We start from the raw sequence: 22,276 nt of genomic DNA on the forward strand, positions 1-22,276 counted from the left end.
GAGGTTGTCCAGTGTCTGTCATTCTGGGATGACATGATTGAAACACGACAAGCCTTTGTCACAGATCACATGCATCCATGATTCAAGGGAGTGTGGATAATACCCAGGTCGCATTTACCCATATAGTGCCATTCCATGGCAAATGTCCTAAACACAGAAGTAACACCCTGACACCTACAAGACAATTGCATTGGATGCTTATGCTAACCAGTGCTAGATGTGTGGCTTTCGTAATCCATTTGCACAATGTAGAACCTACAATGGGGAATACTGACATCTGTGCAGTGAGGAACACCTGGCTGAAGGCTCTGTAGTGCACAATAGCACTACCACCATATAACTCAGATCCAGACATGTAGGCCATAACACTGGTATGGACCACTTCAGGTGGTGGTGTCCACATATTCATAAAGACTACTCACAAGTAAAGACCACTACTCCAATATAATTCATCACAGATGAGTCAGGTACAGGTGACAGTGGCAAAAGCTGCATTCTAGGTTGTATCCTCATATACATCCACCACCATGTCCTCAGACTACCAACACACATCCATAAATGTGGTGTGAAATATTATGGTACAACACCAAATAACCTTCGACTGGTGGACTGTACCTAGCCCTACATCAACTATGCAAAGTACCCATGTACTGACACAGTTGCATAATGTGTGATGCAATGCAATAATACCACTGTTTGTAACCAGGTCAGTTGTACACATGCAAGGGCCCCTCGGATGTTGTCAGCATTAACACAGTTGACTGTTACTGTACACCAGTAAACAACACCCTCATGGTTGGATATGACCAAGATGTACCTGCCCTGGATATGTACATCCCACACTCATACAACATAAATGAAAATACCATAGCTGTTGTTGTCCTTTGTACATACAGGTGGCTACATTCATTACACACATGCACATGGAAGATAGGTTCATGGCTGCTGAATGCTAACAGTACATAAGGTTTGATATCTATGTTGACAGAGGTAATAATCCCTCTCTACTGGTCACCCATGACACCTATCATATCATACAACAATCCATGTGGCATGTATGTCATTAGACATGTCCACCAAATGCAATGCCTACAAACATACCCAAATAACAGGATCGTATGACCTACACACATGGCCTGTATTGACAGACTCAGGGAAATAGAGCTATGCTCTGTATGTTCCTGAGTAGTTACAGGTGATATGTCCATGACATGTACAGCCATGTGTGACCCACAGCTCCTACATATACCCCATGTCAACAATTGCAAGCCATGCATGCTGTGTGCTGTCTGGATATTAACCTTATTACCACAATAGCCAGAACGTGCTGGGTGAGATGTTTATAAGCCACAGACCTCACACATGCTTGAATAGGTGTAATGCCTAGTTCAAACAGAGCACATTGCTGGCACTCTTCCAGTAATCATGGGGTATGTGTGGCAAATATGATGTGTGTGTGGAAAATATGATGTGCTCACTGTTGACCATTACAGTGTCCTGGCTTCACAGTGGAACTGTCAACTAACAGTTTGTGGGATCATGACATGGAATGTTGCTGTGTGTGTGTGTGTGTGTGTGTGTGTGTGTCTTGCTGATATGTGCTGTTGGCATAAATGTTCATAGGTTAGTACTAAACTAACTGCCCTTGCGAGCCATTTTAAGCCTAGCCAATTATCCCTTGTGAGACTCAAACTATGTACCTTGTGTTTGCAAGGCAAACACCTTAACCATTAGGCCACCTTCCCAACCCCTGTATACTTAGCTACTCAGTGAAGCTGGTTGTGTGTCCTACCAGTACATGAATACAACATCCATTGTGGTGTAATGCTCAGCTAGGTTTCACACATGGTGTGGGGAAGGCGTGGAATGTATCCTCTTGACCTGCTAGTCCACTTACTGATGGAGACTGCATATGTGTACATGTATTGATGTGTGTTTAGATTCCATGCGTGTGCAGTGTCTGAACTTTGAAGGTGACTGTTATAGTACATCATGCAGTTGTAATGCAGCCTCAACATTGCCAACTGTATATGGTGATATGCTCAAAGTACAGTAAGCTGTACTTTAGGTATGGACAGATGTTTGGACATAACTACTAAGTGGTGGGGCTACTTTGCAGATGAATGATTACTGAGGACAGCTCACAGGTGTGTTACAACCATTCCTACAATAACCTGTGTAACTGCTAAGCTATGGTTTTATTAATTGAAGGGGAAGACACACAATGCAGAATGCAGTAAGGGTGACACTGAAGGCAAACCTCTTGACACCTGTAACAGTAACACCTCCCTGTGCATATATTGTGCATATATCAGCACAGTTGGCAAAGGAAAGAGTCAGTATGTTTTGTAGTGCATGCAACAGTGCTGTAACTCTGTAATACCTATCATGAGATAGGCAGATGTTTGATTCACAGTACTGGCACGTGTGGGTGTGTGTGTGTGTGTCCATATATGTCACGTATGGTGGGGAATACATCCCAAATGTTTTTCACTCTCCTGTACACTATTGTAGACATCTGTACAGAGTGAAGTGTAGAAAGCAAGACATAGGCAGGGGTTTGAATCTCACACATGTCAAGTGTCTGTATGTGTGTGACATAGGTGTATATCTTTGTGAATGCCACAGTGTGTGTGTGTGTGTGTGTGTGTGTGTGTGTGTGTGTGTGTGTGTGTGTGTGTGTGTGTGTGTGTGTGTGTGTGTGTGTGTGTGTGTATGTATGGCTGTCTGGTCCCTGGAGTGAGGCTGTATTTTACCATATTGAAATGATAAGACCCTCTCCCCCCACCCACTCAATGCAATCTAGTATCCATGTTGATGTCATGAATCTTAGAAGGACATTCTAACCACCTGTAAACATGTACACCCTGGGATGAGGCTTTTGTTACATAGCCTACTGATGAAACCCCCTACCCACATACATTCACCACAATCTAGTATCCCTGTTGATGACCTCGATCTTTGGCCATTCTGACTACCTGTACATGTGTAATCTCTGTGGTGTGTCTTGTAATTGCGTAGTACTATAATGATGATTTGCACATAGGCAGAGGTTCTCATCCCAACGCTGGCAACTGTGTGTGTGTCAGAGTGTGTGTTACTGTGTCTGTGAATCTCTGAGTGTGTGGGTATGTTACTGTATCTGTGAATCCCTGGGTGTGTATGTGTGTTTGCATCCTGTCATGAGCATGGGTATTACTGCTTCCCAATGAGAAACCACTTTTTCCACTGGCCTTTACCCTTGTCATCTGCTAAACCACTCTTTTACCTCCTCCCTACTCCAGGTAACTATACCTGTGATGTCACCCACTATGGATGTGATGGCTCTGGTCACAGTAGCTTACTACACATCTATCATGCTCTTAGATCATTAGATCAGTAAACATGTTTGAAACTTGAGGGATTATAACTGTGATGTGGAAGCTCCAAAGTGCATGCAGGTATTGTCATACAGACCTGTGAGTAGTCTACATTTACATATGGGACACTAACTGCAAGCACTGACATCCCCGGCACATGCAATTACACCTGAAAGAGGAAGGCAGAACATCAAGATCAACATGCTGTTAGTGTTGTTACACATGATACATACTGTCAAAAGTACAAAATGCATTCTAAAACTGTAGTACATGGTATGTCTGCTGCCTGTCAACACTACTCAACAATGGTAATCTACAATTGTCTTCTTAGTATGTTCACCCTGTGCATCAGACCATATGAGCATGTCCCTGCACCAATGGTGTGGACGACAGGGCTGCGGCACAGGCATCATCATATGCACAAGGTGATAATGTTTGCCAGAGGCCTAGGCTGCACCATTGGATGACATCATGTGTGTGGGTTAGGGCCTTTTATCTCATTGGGTGTGTGTGGATGTTATGCGTGTGTGGGTTGAGGTGCCCTACATTTGTTTCTGGTGTGTGTGTGTGTGTGTGTGTGTGTGTGTGTGTGTGTGTGTGTGTGTGTGTGTGTGTGTGTGTGTGTGTGTGTGTGTGTTTATGTATGCACACAGGTCTGGCATGTGGCTAGCCTACACAGGGGTATTATTGACAGCTGCAGATAGTACAGGGCAGGTTTTACAGTTCACTGTGTCCAGCCATGACCACGTGACCTGCGCCTGTCAGGGGTTGCACAGGCACTACCAGGCAGAGGTCCAGATTGGGTACTGTCTGATGACACATGTCCACTGGAACTTTGTCCCTGTTGGGACCATCCAGAACCATGTGCACGTGGCCTGCTGTGTCCTGGTGTGAACAGCACAGCACCAGCTGCACTGCTGCTGCTACCGCCACTATAGGAGCAGGCATGTGAAGTAGCATGTTCAACAGGTGATGTAGCTTGCCTTTGTCCACATGCCCAATGCCTCACTCCCACCAGATGTTCCAGCACAGATATTCCACACTCGAGGATTGACATGCCATGGTCAAGGACTCCCACCATGTCACCCAATTGTCTATCCAAAACATCTGCCAGATGATGGGGAGCATTTGCAATTGCCTGGATGTTGTCAGTTAAAGAATGGACAGCAGCCCTCTGAAGCCTTAGACCTTCTCTGTTTTGCTGTTCAGCATGTGCCTGTGCCTCCATTACAGCCTGAAACATGCATCTGGTAACACCAGCTGATGTGCTATGTCTTGCAGGGGCATGTTGCCAGAAGTCCTCCTACGAGCAGCCCTGGGCACATGCCTGTTGTGGGACATCACCAGTCAGTTGGCTGGGATCATGGTGTGCAGGCACACCTTCCATACTCTCCACACATTCCTGTTCCATGCTATCACCCACCAACTGTCCTTCCACTATGGCCACTGGTGATGGGGTATGTGTAGGCATGAAAACTGTGCGTGGGAATGAGAGGGCTACAGATGGAATGGCAACCAATGGCACAGATTCAGCCCCTGACAACCCTGCCTGTGCCTCAATCATACTTTCATCATCACTGCTAGAGTCTGTGGGGACACTAACATCAGGTGGAGCACAGTAGGGCAACACAACTACATCAACACCTGCGAGGGGGCAGACAAGAACTGTACATTACAAGTTATACAGCACAGTACAGACACACATACAGACAGACACAGAGACACATGATATGGCACCCAATGGCATGCAACATGCATGTGATATGGCAGAAGGCATTCAGCTTAGAGAATTATAGTGGTAGTTATCATACATCCTTGAGTTGCACACAACAGCATGCATGTGTTATAGCAGAAGGCATGCATCTTAGACAATTATAGTAGTAGTTAGCATACATCCCTGTGTTGCACCATTTGTGTTAGTAGGTTATGCCCCAAACCTGCAACACAGTGCATGCACTATGCACCATTGTCCGCACTGCCATGTTTTGTGCAACATACCCCACATTTTAACAGACCATCGCTGACCTGTGTACATCTGCCACTGATGCTTTGCATTGGTCACTGCCTCTATGTGTGAGGAGGACATGAGCAGAAGGGTATGTTGAGTGAATACTATGTTTGCCTGAGCCCTAGCTTGCATATCTCCTCCAAAGCAGTGCATGTCTGTTCAATATTATTCTGCTTACCCCTGAGCTGAGTCTACAGACAATGTGCATGTGGCTATACACACATGTTTGACATGGCTGTCCCTACTTTGCAATGGTGCCACAGACCAGCACAGGTTAACAGTACACCAGCCTGATGTGTGGCATATGACCTTGCCAATCACATGTAGTATGACATGTCTTCTGCTGACGTGTTGAATGACAAGCATATATGTTTAACACAATGGTGTCCTTTCAAATATACAGTGAGGTAATGGTGTCCCAATGCAGGGATGTGTTATACTAACATGGACCTTCAGCTGATGCAATGTTGTCAGTCTGCCCTACAGATATAAAGTGACATACTGCACATTAAGCTGATGTGCATAGCAATTGCAGGGCATCATGTGGCTTCACTATTGCTATACAGTGTGAGTTACAGACACAGTTCAAAGCCATGACTGTATTCAGATACAATACATATCTAATGTGGAATGTGACCCACATCACTGAAGTGTATACACACTAAACTCTAATGTGGAATGTGTGACACAGGTCACTGAAGGGTATACAGATGACACTCCTGCACATCTGCAACCATATTGCTGATGCCTGGCAACTATGCTCAGACATGGCTAACTTAGCAATACTCCATGTCCCACTTGCCATTTGGGCCCTCACACACATGAGAAGCAAGCATGACAGTGATGTCTGACACCAGCAAGGTGAATGTACTGTATCTGTGGCCTGATGTGGTTGTATGTGTATGTTGTGCAACACATGTATGTATTTGGATACTGTATAGGTGAAAGCTTTCATGTTGTGACACACTCAAGATGTTCAAGACATATGTGGTGGTTTGATGTCATGCCTACACAAGCTGTGCACAGGCCTGTGTGATGTTTAGTGTGTCACATCTGCAATATCACCATTACACAAAGGCCATAGTTGTATTGTGTCGAGCCAATGTACAACAGGGTGTACACACATGTACATCCCTTCTACTGTGTGTATTGCTTCATGTCTCTGGCCATCCTCCATGACCATGTGTAAACATGTTTTGTCCAATGGCTGTGATGGGCATCTATTTCACATGTCAATGTTGTCCCATATGACATACACCCTTAGATGTCATATGCTCCACTGCAGACAAAGGGTGGTATGTTTGGGATGTGAGATATCATGATTTGCAGGTTAGTTAACCAGTGTTGCAGTCAGCCCACCAAATGTCATGGACATGTCAGATAGCACATGACATTGTGTGACATTCATAGCAAGGGTATAATCCACAAGGGTGAATCCTGTGGGCTTGTCATACTCCAGCTCCAAAACATTTAGAGTGTGTGCACACATATGCTCTCTGTATAGTACTGTTTGTATTCCCCACATGTGTAATGCTGATCTGTAGTACATGTCCCTACAGTGAGCCACACCTCCACCATTGTATTTACAGCTATCCACACACCTGGCAATGACAGTTTGTAAGGTTTAGTGTAGGTGTTTCATATAGTCTTCAATTATTCCACATGGGCAACCACTGTGATCCATTGCAGGTCTGACCTGTATATATTAACAGGACCACCATTCATTATGTGTACGTGTGTTAAATGGCCACATGGCAGATAACATGCAATTAATATGATCCGTGAATTATCAAGCCTGGTAAATAATAACAATCTCAACTGCAACAGGCTGCTGTTGCTGCAAAATGCCAGAGGTACCTAAATAGGAGTGTCACAGCAGTAAGATCATTATCCACACCTGTGTGATGGCTACAGGGTGCAATGTCCATGTTAGCACATAAGCCAGTACAATAGACTATACTATGGAGTATATTTCTTCCCTTGAAACTGCAAACACCTTCAATTCCTTTTTCACTGATACTATAAACTCACTAGCCTCTCACCTTTCATCTGATAACTCTAATGTTCCTCAACATGCCACCACTAATTTACCGAGCTTTACTATTCAGCCCATCTCTACTACCTTTATCCTAAAATGTATTCAAAATCTTAAGCCATGTACCCCATCAGCCGATCAACTTCCATCTGAATTTCTTCAAAAAGCAGCCATAGAAATAGCCTATCCCATTTCAATTCTTATTAACAGAACCATTAATGAAAGAAACATCCCTGATATCTGGAAAATTTCACACATTATACCCTTACAAGGGTGGAAACTCTACAGAATATTCTAATTATAGACCCATTGCCCTCCTGTCTCCACTAGCAAAAATCATGGAAAATGTATTCACAAACAGCTAATGTCCCACTTAACTAAACATAACATACTATCTCATTGTCAACATGGCTTTAGGCCTTTCATAGTACTACTACTGCTCTCCTTTCTTTTACTGATTTCATTAACAAAACCAATAATAATACCCTTTCTTCTGCACTTTTCATCGACCTATCTAAAGCTTTTGACATGGTCAATCACCCTCTTCTCCTAAAGATCTTGGAATCACTTGCTATTGAACCAAATACCATCCAATGGTTCACCTCCTATCTTTCTAACAGGAAACAAGCGGTACTCTGGGAAAATAAACTCTCCTCTCTTCTCCCAATCTCCTCGGTGTACCACAAGGCTCAATTCTTGGGCCCTTCTTTTCTCCCTATTCATAAATGACTTACAAGTAGCTATTCCCCAAGCTACATGCATACAATATGCAGATGACTCCACACTCATCTGCTCTGCAAACCATCCCAGAGCTTCAAAATGTTACACAAAATGTATTCCATTTAGTGGAAGCATGGTTCTTAAAACGCTGCCTACTTCTTAATGCCAAAAACAAAACTCCTCCTTTTCAAACCCACTACCAGATCCCCTCACTGGACTTCTCTATCTCTTCTATTAACAATACTCTCATAACACCTGACTCTTCTACCAAACTACTAGGTGTGACAATAGATAACAATCTTACCTTTGATTATCACATAAACAACACTATCAAAACTGTACATAGAAAACTGGGCTCCCTCTATAGAATTAAAACATTCCTATCCCCAACAGCCAAAGCTACTTTGGCTCACTCTCATCTCATCTCCACTCTTCTCTATGCCTCACCAATTTACACCAACCTAAAGAAAACTAATCTTACTAAATTGACCACTACTTACAATAGTATAGCTAGATTTGTTACTGGTAATCAATTCAGAACACATCACTGCCTGAACCTACAACAAATTCACTGGCTTGAATTACAAAACATGTTGCTTCTTTCTCAACTTCCCATCATCCACAAATCTTTTTATCTGCCAAACAACACTCCTTCATTTTCTAACCTCCTCACCCCTTACTCTAACCTGAGCTCTCTTCGCTCCTCTAACAAACTCCTAGTTACTGCTATCAAATCCAATAACCTTGCTGGTGACTCCCTGTTTTCTAACTCCATTGGTAAACACTGGAACTTATTGCCCACTGAACTAACTTCTATTTTATCTCCTGTCCTCTTCAAACAAAAACTTAGACTCCACCTTACTAAACACTGGCTATGCCCCTGCCTTAACCCTGACTGAACCCATGTATTTAGCTCATCCCACTACCCCTTGATCTCTGTGATCTTTGCTACCTTTCTACTTTTTTTCTCACTATTCTATCACTTACCTCTCCTTCATCCTTCTCATTCCTAATTATATTACTCAGTTTACTGAAGACTCCTAGAAATTTCTAATATAATCTATCCTACTTACTTAGCTGTCCTTAAACACCCTTTTCTCTTTCTTATAATGTTTGAATATTTTAAATAACGATGCCTGTGTTCTGCTTCAAAGAGCCATAAGTACACTTTTGTACAACTGTTTATTTGTGCCTATTATAAGTTTGACTCTTTGTATAATATTGTTCTGATATAGAATACTTTGTATGCTGCTCTCTTTTGCATCTTATGTAATAGTTATTATGTCTTTGTGGAGCTTTTCTCCTCGGGCCTCTGCTGAAAATGGAAATATATCCAGCCAGACTAGCCCGGTTAACAAATGTAAAATAAAAATAAAATAAATATTGTACAGTAACACATGTAACTATATGACATATAGTTGTGATATATGTGCAGTAGTGACTTACCAGGCAACTCCTGGCTCAGTGGTTGTAAGACACCAACCTCCACAATACCGGCTAAAGCTTGTAGATGGAGTTCTGCAGGTGTCCCCATGTTGGCCAGTAGCTCCTCGGTACGTATGAGTGGGGGCTGGGTAAGTGGCCTCCCCACCTGTTGCAGCTTGTTCCCTGGCGATTGCATTTGCACACTGTTTCACCTGTCTAATAAGGTCAGTGCAGTGTCGGCACACCTGCTGATAGGTGTGATTGTGGCTGCCAACATCATTTACCCTCCTGCAAAGTTCCTCCCACTGGGCATCCCACTGCTGTGCATCCTGTGACACATGGCTGAAGAGTGTTTCATGGTTGTCAAAGAGGTATGGAATGAGGACCTCATCCTCCAAGCAGGTGTATGGTGGCAGCCTGGCATGCAGCATACCTGGAAGACATAATAATGGAGACAGGTCACAGTAACTCACAGAGAAGTACAGAAGTACAGCTGCACATACATGCGTATCACATTTATTATGATTACAAATATGTCTTTGCAAATCTGCATGACACTAACACCACTGCCATGTTTAACTCACACACATTTGACACTTACTGGTGATTTGATGCTATTACCATATATGTGTGTGACAAGTGATGACATTGCTCATACTGCATGTGGATGTTGTCTTGATGTGGGCATGTCTGTTTGCCTGTACTTGTGTCTTTACCTATCAGCACATGCCTGGATGTGTTCACATTAATGCAAGAGACATTAATGCTGTGTATATGTCACATATATAGTCATACACAGCCTTAAGGGACATGACCTGTGACCCTGCAGACTTGCTCACGGAAAGTTTTACATGTATGTGTTTTGCCATATACATCTACATGGCACTGTACAGCAGTATAGCATCCTGCCATGTATTACCTGTGTTGCACATGTGAAACACATGGGACAATGGCTAGCCTGATGGTATTTGCAGGGCTGGATATCAACTATAACATGTATGGTCATAGTGAACTAGTAGGCTATATTCCCTGGGCCATTTATGAGCCTAGGCTGAAAGGTTACCTAGCTGTAGCCAACAGACAGGTAACTTTCAGTGGCCGGTTCAAACAGTGCCACAGAACTGATCCACTTGGTTACTGATATATTTGCCATGCGGTCATCACACCATGTCTCAAAGAGGGGCAATGTGCAGCTTTGCTGGACAGGGATGCATAGCATGGCAGGAGTATGTAAAGTGTATGGGACAGAGATCTGTCAGGCATGTTGTGATCCTTGTACTAGAAAGGTGGATGTCCATGAAGTATGTGTTTATTTGAAATCAGGATGTGTAAGTGTAGCATGTCCAACATCTCTGAATTGGACATGGCTTTATTCAGGGTAGGCATCATGCTACATAGTGGAACTAGGGTTTGGGAAGGCCGGTGTAGGCCATCTGAACATGGTCAATAACCCTTAAAGGAAATATTTGATCTATTATGGGTCACTTGAGTGTTGAGTATGGCTGAACAATGATCTCTATATTCATGGATGGCACCCTGTCATGATTAGTGGTGCCACTTATGACTACCTGACTGGTGTGGTGAAGTCACTATCAAAGGAAAGACTACTGTCCAACTGCATCCCATACACATACAGTTTCCATTATGTTGATCACTGCCTAGGTGGTAGTTCATGGGTACAGGGTTTTTAACATAGGGGATGACAATGCAATACTTAGCTGTCAGATTGTGGCCATACATCACACACCACACATCTGACACACAAAGGCCCTTCTGTATGTTGAACACAGCACACAATGAGTCGACTATTGCTCCTAGTTCATAGTCATTTTCAAACATGAATAGGCAGATGCCTTCTGTGTTAGTCTGTGTGGTATAGATAACAAACAGAGGTGTACCAGGAATGAACCCTGTATTACTGTAGCTGGCACTGGTTTGATGTGCGTGTATTAGTCAGACACCTTCTGTAGTGTTAGTTTTGCCAGCAGTCCAGTTGCCAACCAATCCTGTCACATAGGAATACACACCTAGTTTACTGAGTGTAGCTGGAACACAGTATGGGTGATGGTGTCCTAAGACCTGGCAAGGTCATGATATGCTGTGTGAATCAACCTTACTGTCATCTACATCTGTACTGACTACATCAAATAAGTTGATCAAGGTTCATGGCCTTACAGACCAGACTCAGTAGGGTATTAGTGCACTATTTCCCATTATCAGTGGTGTCTCCCCCTTTGTGGGGTGTGATAACTGTTGCTGTGCACCATTCAGTGTGTACACAGCCTGACATGATGCTATGATTGAACATGATGTGTACGTGGAGAGCAAATTGTTCTGACATTTGTGTAAAATACACCCTGGGATGTTGACAGGTCCCATGCAAGCTGTATGTATGGCTTTAGAGAATGCAGCTTGCGCCTGCATAGTTGTTATTACAGTGGCTCTGTAGTATACATCAATATATAAATATGTGTACATGCTAGGGGGGGGTGAAAGTGGGTTTAGATTATCCAAGACCCTATCTGAATGAACAAGTGCTATTTCTGTAGGGGCAGTACTTCTCATGCCATAGTGCTGTGAAGCACGGCAGGTCTTGTTGTTGCCATTATGATTCATAACACAGCTATATAATGCTCTGTGGTTGGCCTCATAATATGTAGCTGATTAGTTTCACAGTAGCTTTGTGTGGTTTTATATGGTGTATCTGCATCTTACTGAAGCTGACCAGTTATCATCTCCAGTCATGTGTGTTCACTCTTGCAATGGTTACTACCTTCTGTGGTACAGTTTAAGGCAGGGTACCACCAGTTCGCCTTCCTGTTTGTGTTTGGTTGAATCTTGGTTCTGTTTCAGTGGTACAATCACTGCACTTATGTAAGTGCTTAAAGTGCATTTGTGTAGGATTCAGCATTTGCATATGCATTGTCCATCTGCATGGGTGCCATGACAGTCACCACTTCACTCTTAAGAAGCATAGCATTGGCTTTGGAGACTGACTATGTGTAGCATACTGTTAGCCCCGTTTGTGTGACTATGGTGATCCAGGTCATTGGGGTCAATGAAATCCAACATGCATTGAGCACAGGTGTTGGTACATGAGGATTCCTCCCAGTTCATAATAGGATAGTTGGGAGTAGCCATTATTATGGTTTTCTGTCTCAAACCTAATATTCCCCATTACAGCACAATATGACAGTTGGGAATTCTGAGACATGGTGGGTGATCTATCACAAGGTGCAATTTGGATTCCACTTTGGCACAAAGCTAGTTGCTCAGCATAATGCATCTGAAGTTATGCAAGTGCAACTAGTGTGGGGGTGTACATATCCTTCAGGAATATGGACACACCTGGGGCCTGTGTGTTCCAATAAAGGATAATGGCCAAGAGGTGAGGTATGTGTTATAACATGGTCATGCAGGGGTGCTCTCCAGAGCATTGAACTGTATCTCAGTCACTGCACAGATATGTTCTCCATGTTAAGGATTGACATGAGTCCATACTGAGTTTCTGAAATGTATCATTGGGCAGCGAGACCCGCAGTTTATTGCTTGGCTGTCCCTGTTACTGCAGTGGACTTTCACTTGAACCTTGCATGATGAAGGCACTATAGGGGAAGCATAAGCCCTAGCCAGTATCCAGATTCCCAGGGGTGACAGGTGCAGGCCCTGTCTGGAAAAGCATCATGGTCTGTCAACCATGTTATCCCAGGCAGATAGATACTGGATACCCTTTGACTTACACCAGTACATTAGGCAATTGTGGAATACAATCCTTTTGTCCCTGTACTGCAGTATCATTCTGGCCAATGGCAGAATGCTACCCAGGCCTTGGGACATACCTGCATGGGCTACAAGACCTGACAATTCCTACATGTGTATTTCCATGCAGTCCAGGCTACTGCATCACAGGTCCTACACAACAATATGGAATATGCCAGAGCCATGTGTATAGTTCAAAAGGTGGTCTGACTGTATGGGTATGTGGCTAATCATGGCAGACAGGCAGCTGACAGTATGTTTGCCCTCGTATAGCTTGGTGTGTAACATAGTGCTAGAGTTTGCATTCACAAATGAGTACTGTTGGGCATGTTTCTAGCCACATGTTCTGAGGTGTGGCACAATTTGGCAAACTATGCCATACAGTTTGTGTATTTTGTTGTCTGTCTATTCCAGCTTGGGAGGTCTCTTGCTTGGCCAGATACTTAGAAGCCTCTGTGAATGTATGTGATTTCTGGTGGTATGTGTGGGTGTTCTTACTGTGTTCTGGTAAGGATATGTGTTGGTTGTGGTGATGAGATGCATGTGTTAACCTACACCTCATGACTGTCCAATCCAGTCATGGCTGTAGACTGGACTGCCTTCCAGCTTACCCCTGTAGCTGCATCCCAGACAATGTGTGGGGTGTGGTGTTAGGTGGGTTTGGCAGTGTACATGGCATAGAGATTATATTCCCCCAGGATGGCCACATACACAAAGCTGACATTAGTAAACACCAGTAGCTGACTAGTGGACATGCCTGTATGAGCATTCAGTACTACAAGTACCAAGTACTGTATTTAGTTTACTTATTGCTTATGAAGATGTTTTAGATAGTGATGCTCACAAGTAAATATTTGTGTTATGGACATGACAACACTGGCTATTACAGAAACATAGTAGCTACCTTTAGCAGCAATCCTCATCTGAGGAGCACATCACATCCTGATAGCTGATTACAGATGATGCAAGTATCAACAGGTCTGTATCCTTTTCTGGGTATATACTCACATATCCACCAGAACCATGAGCTCTGTTGGGCATGGACACCCACTCCCCAAACAGAGTCAAGTATCAATAGACTCTGCTGCCACTATTAACATGATCAGGATATAATCAGATAGTGTAAGTCATCACCTATGAAGCAGCTATTACACATGGGCAGCAGTCTCCTACATCTTACACTCCTATGGCAGATGTTACACTAGAGTTAAAGATGATATGCAACTTGTTTCATTACCAGTACTGTGCACAACCTTACATACAGTATTTGCAAGCAGCTGATAGGGTGGCAATGAGAGGTTAGGCTACACAAACCTGAAAGTTCAACCAATGTATCTCTACTCTCAATATCCACTCTATGTAGGTGTGCACATAGCCATTTGGCCCAGCCCTGTAACAAGGGTTACTACACATTTGCATAACATGTACACATGCACAGCTGTTATTGCTTGCAAACGATACTAGAGAGGTGGATATTACATGTCTTATGTGCATGGATAGTTACCTAGCTCTTTCAATTTTCTTTGCTATCATGCTGCTAAACTGTCAGATGAATACAAGTCATAAGTATTCTGTTATTGAGTATTGTAATTGCCAATAGACATAACTAATGTTTGCATAACATAACAGAAATGCTATGTAAAATGGAATACAGATGTGCCTAGAATACTGTACATTACACAGTTATTGGCACAATATCCCACAATGCAAATCATGTTTGCACAGTAAACCCACCTTTTACATGTTCATCTCACTAATACACCCATACATATGTCTACTGTTACAATATATCGACATATACTATCCCCTGTTATAGCACATACTTGTTGGACCAACCCTGACACTGACAGTGGCTGGAACAGAATTGGTGAATTCCAAGCCCATATATAACATCCCTTGTGGTGTATGAGGAGTTTGCCTTGTGACCTACAGCAGTACACACATAGAATACTACAGGCATTACTACTGCTCAACAATACATCGCTACAAGATAGCTATTTCCACTGTATGCATTGATTACATTGTAATTATTACAGAACAGGTACTACATACACAGACATACTAAATGTTATACATACCTTCTTGGTAATTCGAGGTGTTATTGACTGGTATTTTAATCTTTTTCAGTTTGTGTTTCAATCTTCTATTGGGTATTTTGTACTGTTCTGCAGGTATATACAGATGGTTTGAATGTGTGACAAGGCATCCTTTTATAGTCAGAGATCAGTAACATGTGCTATCATGATCACCAATTGATGTTCCAAAATAGTTAATTACATGCACATCAGCTGTGCAGCTACTCCATTAGCCAATACCATGGCAATAGTGGAGTATAATTGATTACTCCACTTGGGCATTGTCCCTTTGCCTTACTTGTGAGGAAGACGGCCTGGAAGTGTTATCTGAAATCTATTGCAACAGCTGTATGGAGACAAACACAAATATATTGTGTGTAATGCCTAGAAGATTTGGTCTAAATGTGAGTACTGCTGTTATATTTCTGAACATTGCTACTTGTGCATGGTTTGTCTGTACGTAATACTTCTGCATATGTGTCAGTCTGGCCAGGATGTTTGACCAGCTCAAGGCTGTATGGCTATGCATATAATGTTAGGGGGTTTACAGTGTGCTCACCAGACATCTTTAGTTTGGTGTAAATGTGTATCATACTGTGCTGATAATCAGTAATTGGTAACACTTTCTGGTGTATGAACCTTTCAACCCCCTGAAACAGGATTAGTTCAAACAAACCCTGTAACACCAGCAGCTATTCCATTGTATAACAGCAACTATTGCCCATAGAGCTATGTTAGTGTGGCTCTGACTGGGTATGTCAAGGTTTCAGCAGATGTCGTACAGTGGGTGAATAATTGGTTATGGTATGACAGTATGTATTGTTGTAATAAGTTTGGGTGTGGGGGAGATGTTGGTGGGTGTACATAGCAGATGCAGGTGTGTAGGAACTGCTTTTATACATATTCTATATTTGTGTGGGGGTTGTTTTCCTATGTGAACACCTATCCCTTAGTGGACTAATACTATGGTAATTGCAGGCTGATTCATTAAGGCACTGTTAAATGCTTCCTGTATAGCATGCAGGTAATGTTAGTCCTTGAATCCTTTCAACAATACATCGGAAAGTAATAAAGTTTTGCTAAATGAAAGATGTCTGTGTATTTCTGTCATGGATATTTGCAGTCAATGTAGTTGTGTTGGTGAGTAACCCTATTTGGCTCATGTCCATAGAACATATTTGTAATAGTGTATTGGTATATACTCTTCATATGTTATGTTCATATTGTTTGGGGGTGGCAGAATGTGTGATTGCTATGGTCCATGTTATACTCAGATTTGAACACTTCAGATGCTGTACACACACATGTATGTATGGATATATGTATGTATGTATGTGTATATAGATATATATATGTATACAACAATAAGCAGCACTGACACAACGGCCAGGGCAGGTATGTTCCACTACCACTTTTCAACACAAAAGTTTGTTTGTTGCAACACCTACGGGTGTTTGCTTACGATTGTACTCCACATGTAAAAAAGTTCAGCAAAACACTCGGGTGAGCAGCCATAAGATGAATATTTCAAATGTACTGTCTTTCCCAAGCACAACATATATAATCAGCTGTACTTGAATATCGGCAAGTGTAGTTCACCTTCGTTACCATAGACGACAACTGCATTCATTAAAACTATCAAGTATTTATTCACATCGAACAATAACTTAAAAATAAAAACAAAAATAAAAACAAACAGAACAAAGGATTAGCACTTCCGGGTCTCCTCAATGACCCTTCATCAGATCCATGTATACTGTGCAGTTAGTGCCTGTTTAAAAATTACTCTCTACCAATAGAGTGTTAGATGATGGGTGATGTCACATCACACAGATCTTCTCAAACCATGCCTCTTGAGTGCTGGTTTCATGGGAAATGTAGTGTTTAGTCCTGGCCTTCTATGAGCTTGTAGTCTTCCAATCCAATACATTCCTTCCTGCTCCAGTCTGTTGTTGTTGTCACCTCCCCTTTCCGAGGTTAGAACAACTCTAAGTACTCTGAACTTGAAACTATGTCCTTCATTGTCCCTGACATGTTTGGCAAGAGGATTCTTATAATCTTTGAGTATGATGTCACTTATATGTTTGGATAGCCTCTCCTTAAGTTGTCTTACTGTCTTCCCAACATAGAAATGGTCACATAATGAACATGTGGCCAACTATACTATATTTTTTGTGTTACAATCAGCATAGAAACTACAGGTGTATTTCTTTTTGGTAATGGGATGCTCAAAGCTGTTGTCTGTGCATGTATACCTGCACATAGTACACCTTCTCCATGGAAATGTCCCTCTTCTATCAGAGTTGACACGTGGTGCTAAGTAGTCTTCTTTGCATAACCTATTTTTCAGATTACTTGCATTCCTGTAACCAAACTTGGGTACCCCTCCAATCACTTATTTGCATTCTTCACTTGACAATAGTACCTTCCAGTTCCTTTGAATAATGTTACATATCCCCTCAGTATCTGTTGTATGTGTGAGAATCATTTTAACTTCTCTTTGCTCATTCCTGTTGTTTCTTGAAGGTGCACTATCTTGTTTACCTTTCAGGTATGGCTTACCTCTCATTTCTCTTTCCAACAGCACATTGTGTCTCATTCTCACTATCTCTTCCTCTCTATCCTCTCCCCCCCAGGTGTTCAGACATATCATTCATGGCTCTGTCAAGGGTTACATCATTCGAATGTATCCTAGATGTTCTAAGGAATTGACCTCTCATAACATTTCTGTATGTATATTTTGGATGCATGCTGTTCCTTGGTAGGATATTGTTCTTCCAACATTCTTTTTTAAACAGGCTGGTTTCTATGTTCCCTTCTTCATCTTGTAGTATTCTCACATCCAAAAAGTCCATTCGACTTTCATTACTCAAAATAGTAAACTCCAAAAAGTTGGTGCTATTCTTTAAATATCTATGGAAATTGTTGAGCTCCATGACATTACCTTCCCATAAAATATAAATATCATCCACAAATCTCTGGTATATCTTTAAGCATTCACTCCAAGGATTGTTTTGGAATACACCCCTTATGTACATTACATTAAGAATCAAAAACAGAAAGTGGAAATAACGAATTCGACCAGCAAAAAACGGAGCACGGAACTTTTAATTGTAAGCGTTTCGGTAGAGACAATTTCCCCACCTTCATCAGACAAACTGTTTTGTCTGATGAAGGTGGGGAAATTGTCTCTACCGAAAGCGCTTACAATTTAAAGTTCTGTGCTCCGTTTTTTGCTGGTCGAATTCGTTATTTCCACTTTCTGTTTTTGATTCAGTTTTTTCGTGGTTTATTGCATTACATTAAGAAGATTATGGAAACATTTTGGAGGATATTCATGGTGGATGAAAATTTGAGTAATTGTGCTGGAGAAAAAACACAGTTTGTATATAAAATGGGATACAATTTAAAGAAGTTATTGGAAAAAGGAACAACAGAGAATCAGAGTAAAATAAGTGACTTATCTGTAAGAGCAACTACCAAATGTGGTAGTTGTAATCAGTGTGAGGCCATTATGGAGGATAGCGAGATATTCCTAAGAAACATTAATAAAACTAAAATTAAGTTTAAAATTGGAAATTGTAATACCAGCTATGTGATATATATGGCTAAATGTGTAATATGTAACGGATACTATATAGGAAAAACAGAGAGAGCATTTAAGAAGAGAATATATGACCACTTGTATACTATAAGGAGGAAAGACAGTAAAAACACTTTATATAGACATATTGAGAAGTGTGGAGAAGGACATAAATTTAAATTTGCAATATTGGAACAAATTAAATATAACCCTAGGGGAGGAAATAGAAAGGATACATTAAGTATAAAGAGGTGTGGTGGCAACTATATACGGATTCATCAACCTCAACGGGATTGAATGACAATATATCTTTGAAACCTATATTAGTTAAAAGGGATCAAGGAATTGATTGAAGTATAACATTAATGTTAGAGGAGTTGTGACAGTTAAGAAAATGTATAGAAGTTGATATTTATATTGAAAAAATTAGTGATAGTACTTGGATACACCTATAAGGTGACAGATTAGCGCTGATGTAGATATTTGTGAATAACATACAAGTAGTTGTTAAGACAAGATTTTTAAGATAAAGTTTTTAAAGTAATAAGTAGAATATTTTATAAAATTATATTATTTTAGCGTCATAAAAGGAAAATATTTTAATATATTTTAGAATGAGGAAATATTTTAGAATGAGGATTACATAGAGAAGTTTTTAGGATGTTGAATAAAATTACTTTTTTATATATTGTGGTTAATATTAAAAAGAGCAGTACAACTTTAAGGGCTGCATATTGAAAATGGCGCCAAAAAAGTTATTTAAACGCAAGTGTAATGAATGAGCACAGTTGTGAAGAAGCCTACATTCAGCAGGTGAAAGCGCTTAACTCATTTGTGCTTATTTAATATTCTCAAACGTCTGGACATTTTATTCAGTTACTAATATATGTACATCATCAGTTGTAATAGTAATAAAAGTTGGTTTATCGGAGACTGCACTGCGTTTCCTCTGTGTACACCGCTGTTAAAGGGAAGATAGCGTAGTAGTTGAATTCAACGTTTACTTCATTAATTGCATGTTTTCACATAAACCTTCCTGTGTTCCTTTCATATCTTATTTGCTAGTTGTTTAGGATCATGGCTCAGAAGGGTCTTTAGACTCCACCACCTATCCAGTCAACAAATTATGAAAAAACGAAGAAGGAAAAATAAAATATTACAAATAGTGACACTAGGGACAACATAAATGTGGATGAAGAAAAGGAAAACTGTGATTTGTTGAGCAGGCTGATCAGGGTATTTAAATACCTTCTTTTGGAAAGACAGTCAGGTCCTGGTGATCATTTACTTGAATATAATGTACCACTTTTTTCAAATATCAGATTCAGAAAAGCAGTTTAATATGGAAATGTAAGATTGGTGTAAAAATCACAGAGACTTGTTTTCAGTGATACGTGCAGGTCTTCCTGTAATACTGCCCTGACAGGTGCCAAATTTAAGTTTTTCCTTAGTCTGGAAACAGCGACAATGACACTCTAATCAGAACCTTTCATAATAGCCATAACAACAGTGACCACTGACCACGATCCTCAGTTAAATATATATGTGTGTGTGTGTGTGTGTGTGTGTGTGTGTGTGTGTGTGTGTGTGTGTGTGTGTGTGTGTGTGTGTGTGTGTGTGTATGTGTGCATGTAGAGGTACTGTTATAGAAACAATTTTTCGTAAGGTAAAGTGTAGGGTTGGGGTTACAGGCAGTGGCATGTTGTGGGACTGAGACAGCACACAAGAGTAAGGTGGTGGTAGTGGGGGGGGCAAAGCAATCTTCTTTACACATGGTTGACAACCTTAATCCTGCTGCTGACCCTCACCCCAAAACATATTACATTACAAAAAAAAAACTTTCCTTAACAGTTCATCTAGTCATACAAATAATATCTGAAGACAATGAACCATGAAAGGTATTTTGATGAATGTAGTTTGTATCATAGGTTCAGAGGTGATTAGTAGGCTAATGACTCCTGTGGAACCTATTTAAGCCTAGCCTTGCTTCCCAAATGTATCTGGCAGGTTGATACTCTAGGGTTGTTTTATGTTATATATTTTTATACTTGGGCATTGGTGGTCAAGCTTTTACATGCTGCCTTTGTCTATTAGAAAAGTACAGTTGTGTACACGTACCATAAATGTAGATGTTCAAGTGTATTCACTGTTGCAGTCCTTACAAAATGGGTTATCTGGTCCCCGGTAGCACGCAATCGGCCAGAATGCCAACATCCTTGGTATATGACATCGGCTGCCTTTGGATTAGGCCTGACGACAGGACGTCAAGTACAAAAGAAGGCAGCCGATGCCATTTCCTCAGTTTTTCTTGCCTTAACAGTCAGGAGCCCCCAAAAAGGGTTAGACCAGGAAAAGAAAAATCCAGTCTGTGCACTAGAAAAAAAGGGGGTTGGAAGGTGGGTAAACCAGGACTACAACAGTGAATACATTCAAAGATCTGCATTTATGGTAAGTCTACACAACTGTACTATGTTCATTGTCTTTCACTGTTGCAGTCCTTACAAAATGGGTTGATTCCCAAAGCCCAGGAAAAAACAAAAGGGAAAAGGAACACCCACTGGTTAAGGGTTGATAAGGATGCCCTGCAACACTGCAGTGGCAAAACCAGCCCTGGACTTATAAAACAAGGGTAAATTGTAATATTTAGTGAAAGTGTGGACAGAAGACCATGTAGCTGCTTACAGGATGTCCCTAGTAGGTACACCTCTTAAAAAAGCTGCTGAGGTAGAGGCTGCCCTAGTAGAATGGGCCCTAATACTCTGTGGAGGAACCTTGCCATGCTGTAAGTAACAAAAGTGCATACAATGAGCAATCCACTTAGAAATGGTCTGTTTAGAAATAGCTTTGCCCTGAGCTCCAGGAGCAAAACTGACCAACAACTGATCTGACTTTTGAAAAGGCTTAGTCCTGTCCAGGTAAAATCTAAGCTGTCTATGCACATCCAGGGAATGCAGTGACCTTTCCCCTTTATTCAGAGGATTAGGGAAAAGGTAGGCAGGTGGTACACTGGTTAAGAGTCAGACTAGAAACCACTTTAGGCATAAAGGAGGGATTAGTTCGAAGAGAAACCCGATCCACATGGAAGATGATAAAAGGCTCTACTACCATTAAGGCCAGCAGCTCAGAAACTCTTCTAGCTGAAGTAATAGCCAAGAGAAAGGTAGTTTTCCAAGAGAGAAACTTCAAATCTGCTGAGGCAGCTGGTTCAAAAGGAGGCAGAGTAAGTTTCTCAAGTACAAAATTAAGATCCCAAGCAGGAGTAGGTGCCATTCTGGGAGGCTTTAAATTGCTAGCTCCCCCGAGGAACTGTTT

Source organism: Protopterus annectens, chromosome 2.part1, assembly GCF_019279795.1.
Source record: "Protopterus annectens isolate FY-2018-M chromosome 2.part1, PAN1.0, whole genome shotgun sequence".
NCBI classification, from domain to species: domain Eukaryota; kingdom Metazoa; phylum Chordata; order Ceratodontiformes; family Protopteridae; genus Protopterus; species Protopterus annectens.